Raw genomic sequence first — 4,975 nt, 5'->3', positions numbered from 1 at the left:
CGATGTCGCCGCGTGGCGCCGCTCCGACGGGACGCGTTAGTGCCTAACCCGGCTATTCACTACACCATGCACTAGATTTCCCTACAGTTGTGTGTTGGGAAAAGTCAGTTTCTCCAACGGACTGTTGGACGGGAAATGTTCTATCGAACTGTCGGTCGGTAATACTTGCGTATCATGACCAACTGTCGGTAGGGAATAGTTGGATATTTGATGTCCGATTGTTGGTCGGGGAAGCTTCTTTTCCCATCTGACCGTTGGTCGGTGATCAATGCCGACCGACTGCTAGTTGCAAATTGGGCCGGCCCATCTCTGCGCGCGCGGGCCAAAAACTTAGCGCCAGGCCTCCCTCATATTTTTCCATATGGCCTACTTGTGCCACGACCGCACACACCCCACCTCACCAAACCTAAATCCTCTCAGGCGCTCCCTCCCTCGGCCGCCGACCGCTAGATCTAGCAACCCGCGCGCCGTCGCCACTCGCCAGCACGCCGTCACTGCGGCAGCGAGGTTGCTGCCATGTCCCCTTCATCCTCCTCCACCCCCACTGCTATCCCCACATTGCTAGTGTGCTCTCTCCCTTGTTCGCTAGGGAGAGATAGATTGCACCGGCGCGGAGAGGCCAAGGCGCGATGGTGGACGCCGCCGTCTTTCTCAGATCCGGGGGTGAGTGAGGGAGGTGCGTAACTAGGGAGAGAGCACACTAGCACTCTCTCATCACCCAAGCGCCTCCACCGCCGCCGTCACGCCACGGGCCTCCTCCAATCTGCCCTCGTCGGTTCTGTTCAAGGGGGATCTGGCCGTTGACTGCTAGTGTTTCCCCTCCCTAGGCGGTGAGTGTTCTTTTCCCTCTCCGTCTCCCTCTATACCCCCTCCCCCATCCAGGGGCGGATCCAATGGATGTTCCATGGGCGCCATGCCCCCCCTCCCCCATTGAAAATGCAAATTATATTTACTATATAGTAGTTAGGTTAATTTGTGTGTACTATCTGTGTTTAAATACGAGAGTATAAGCCTGGCACCCCCTCTAGTGTTGTTCTAGATCCGCCACTACCCCCATCAGTGCTATCGTTTGTTGATTTGTTCCTTTTCCCTTTTCCATTCAGATCAGCCATAACTGGTGGTAGTACTTCTATCCAGCAAGGAGCGCTTTGGTTGGGAGCTCGAGCTTGAGTAGAACGTAAGATATGGTTCCTGTAATAGGGTATTTTGTGCATTTTCTAGAGTGTATTGGACAATTGCGAAATTTTATTACTAATTCTTATAGTGAAAAGATAGATGTAAGGTCACGGCAGATAGTTTTCTAGCAATTCTGTACTTGAATCGACAAAATCTGGTAGACATATAATCTAGTAGACATTTGTGAGTATGAAATTTGCTCCTCTTCTCTTATGATGACTTCGCCGGCAATTTTATTTTTCTTATATTGCTATATCATTTTGTGCTTCTAACGTTTTTCTGCACCATTCGACCTAGTATGTTTTGCATCAAAAAATTTAAAGTGCACCACGCTTTTTCATCAAATATTCATCTATAGGTAGTATGAATTTTATTTTATTAAACCTCCCTGGGCCATTCGTGAGAGGCAGGTTAAGGATCTCTTTTACAACGTAAATATTCAGTTTTTTGTAATGATTTTCGCAATAGCTTTTCTTGTGGGTTTGGCAATTATGTAAAGATAATTGACGATAGCACAAACTAACGAAGTTCTTTACCATGTTTGTGTAATTTGTACAAAGTAAGGAAACTATGTTGTAGGTTGCAGTTCATTTACGTGGCACTGTAAGGATTAAAACATATTTATTCATGCCTTAAATTTATGTTGCCTTTTTTATTGAAAGCAAAGACTGCTTTCTCGTGACTCTTGTTTGAAAAGTTATCTCTCAGGTCGAATTAGCTCATGGTGGAAGTGGTTAATCTTACTCGTATGATCGTCCAAGCAGCGTTAGCAATGGACGCCATGGAGGTGTTTCTAGGTGCTCTGAGTACCAAGGTTTGTACTTCTGTCTTGTTAATGAGTTCACTGTAATCCAATTTATGGCGTGGAAGGTGTATTGTTTCATATGGATCTTTGTGGATGTTCTGATGTGTTATTGTAATCCAATTTTGTTTCAAGCACACCAACTGAGTTTCAGATCTTTATTTTATATGGGTCATAGATAGCATAAATGTAGAGTTGTGCAGATTCTGAGTTATGGGTCATTTACCTTACAGCGCACATTTCTCCAGTGATTTCCATAGCTGTTAAATGTTTCCTGTTGTATTTTCAGCGATGTACTCATATAGTGTGTCTTTTGCAGGAGGAAAAATGGCAAGCGCAATCGGAAAAGTTTAAGATGGTGGGGTCATCGAGGACCAACTGAAAGTAACAGAGTATGAACTAATGAGAAGTAGGAACCTTCAAGAAAATGAGAGACGGAGGGCAGTGGTACGCGAAAAAAGTACTGTTGTGCAGCAAGATACGGAAGCAAACCACATACCAAAAAAGAAAAGAAAGGTATGTAGCTTTCATCACATTTATTTCCTCCGCCAAGAAGAAAATGTAGCTTCCAGCACTAACCTATCTATGCAGGCACCTTCCCACGCACCTGTATGCATGAATGAAGGACGTGTTTTGAGGTCTAGTGTAACAAAAGATCATGATCATGTAGACCCTACACATCAGCCCTCGAAAGTAAGCCATCCTGTTGAGTTAAAACTGTAGTATATTCATCCACACATTTTTATTTTTGGTGGAAAGTAAATATAGGTAGAACATTCAGCAGTACAAACACAACTAGCTGAAGTCAGTGATATAAGTTATATTCTGTTCTGAAAATAGAACATCTAAAACACATGTGCTTTATGTGATGGCTTAGTTCCTCCCTGGTTTTCCTTTTTAAATTCATCCTAATTTACTAAACCTTCTAGTTCTGTTATCTGGGCTAGACCTCCACATGTGTGTTTTATGTGATGGTTTAGTTCCTCTAGAGGTTACCTTGAAATTTGGAATTTCAAAGTCTTCCTGCGATTACTAATTACCAAGATATCATGTGGTGACTGTTGCTGTCGTAGTGATGTGGTGTAGTCAGCATGGGTTGTGCAGTTTAAGTTTTGGATGTCATGCCTGAGCTACTTTTTATCTCCTCTTGTGATTACTAATTATCCTGAAACACCAGAGCATGAGAAAAGGAGGTGACCTTTTGTTATGCTCTTTTTTTTGCCAAATGAACTTGGTTCTCTTTCTCTCTCCACCTTTAGATCGACAGAGTAGCATCTTACACCATAATTTAGCCGCACAAAACTTAAATCTGAGTTATATTGATGGTTCTCAACATCGTGGCACCGATCGATGCCTCCCCCCTCACACACACCCATAGTTGAGTTCTTTATGATTGATTTACTCTCCGTATCCTACCCATCAAATCCGAGTTATACTGATATGGAACTTGATCTCCTTGTGGAATTTTAGTTTTGCATTTTGTTATATCTATAATGGGGCATCGTATTATTAACTTACTTTTATTCTCTATACACTGAATGCAAATGAGGTATTTTGTGTTTTTATTCTCTGTTTTGCACAAGTGGCGTGCAACCCTTTCCATGCTTTTTGTTATCTGGAAGCAACAGCAAGGATATATCATACATGAGGGTACTTAAGTCCAGCTAGGAAACAAAATAGCTTTGAATACCAAACTCAAGAACCTATTTGGTGCATAGTATATTGGTCCCAGCCTACTTGCTATAAATGCCTGATTTTGATGGATTTTTTTCATGGATTTGATTATGCAATCTAGAGTTTGTACCCTTCTGAGCCAAATTCAACAGAGTATATCATCCAGTACTAGCAATTTCAATTATCATGGTGTATTAAAGTCAAAGCTAAATCCACTAGAAATCTGTACATCTACTGTAAGAGTCACACACACACACACACACACATTTTGGAACAAGTGTTGGAATATGGGCAATCTTACAACGTAAATGATGCATTTCCTTTCGAATGGATAGACAAAAAGTGGGCAGAGGGCTTCTATGGCACATCCATGGCTACTGCTGGAAGTTGATTGTCGGTTCTTCATTTCCTGAAATGCTATTTTTATAGATTAGGCACATGTATTCCTCATTTTGTGCTGTTGTGTGTGCACAGTGCACATGTGAATTCTGCCTGCATTCAATTTCATAAATTAATTGAGCATTCTAATAATTGAGACTTCTTTAACTTCTGTAGTGCGCAAACATAAGGATTGGACTCACAATGAACCATGAAGCCAGCGATCCGCGTCAACTGGATGTCTCATACTTTCATTTTTTTGGCTGTCTTTATGTAAATCTGGTCTATGGTGTCTTGGTGCTTAGAACAGGCTGAAGTGTATGTATGTGACAATTAGTTAATTGAATAAAAAATGTTTGATGCACCTGATGTATGTTGTCTTGGGTGATTATGCTTTAGAACACATGTATATGTACGCAACAATTAGTATCATATGTTAACTACAGTTGTGGTTTCCCAACCAAAATGTTGATCAAATATTGGTTTTTTTTTTAGAGATGATCAAATATTGGTTGGCAAAAGTAAACATGGTCTGGTTGTTGGTCAGCAAAACAAACCCTGCCTAACAGTCGGTCAGGAAAGGCTAACACCAAGCCCAACAAAATGTTGGTCGGGAAAGAATTACCCATCAGATGGTCGGTCGGGAAAGGCCAATGAATGCCCCAACAGACTGTTGGTCGGGAAAGGCCCATGGAAGGCCCAACAGATTGTTGGTCGGGAAAAATAACCCTTAGCCGTCAAGCAATCGGTCGGGAAAGACATGTCGGTCGGGAATGGGCTTTCCCGTCTGGACTTTCCCCAACAAACATGATCGGTCGGCAATAGTTTTTCCCAAACGACTGTTTGTTGGTGGAAGCTGTATTTCCGACCAACCTGGCTGTCGAGAATGTAGTGCTGTGGTGTAGTGATTTAAGCCGGCCGCCAGCACCAAAACCCTACCCCCTC

At 42.6% G+C, this 4,975-nt stretch overlaps 1 long non-coding RNA gene across 3 annotated transcripts; it reads left to right on the top strand.

Annotated features, from left to right (window-relative positions):
* The first annotated feature begins 391 nt into the window (after window positions 1-391).
* On the top strand, window positions 392-4,394 carry LOC125524542 (uncharacterized). Of its 3 annotated transcripts, none has more exons than XR_007290821.2 (6): window positions 392-830; window positions 1,104-1,177; window positions 1,885-1,990; window positions 2,298-2,494; window positions 2,570-2,671; window positions 4,208-4,394. It is a non-coding gene; the product is annotated as an uncharacterized LOC125524542 (long non-coding RNA). The 3 variants fall into 3 exon arrangements; XR_015611625.1 differs by having other exon boundaries at window positions 1,874-1,990; XR_015611626.1 differs by lacking the exon at window positions 1,104-1,177.
* Window positions 4,395-4,975: the final 581 nt, after the last annotated feature.

Source organism: Triticum urartu, chromosome 7A (genome assembly GCF_056163025.1).
Source record: "Triticum urartu cultivar PI428250 chromosome 7A, HENAU_Tu73, whole genome shotgun sequence".
NCBI lineage: Eukaryota > Viridiplantae > Streptophyta > Magnoliopsida > Poales > Poaceae > Triticum > Triticum urartu.
The sequence above is the reverse complement of the archived record's forward strand: the minus strand, read 5'-3'. Positions and strand labels throughout refer to the sequence as shown.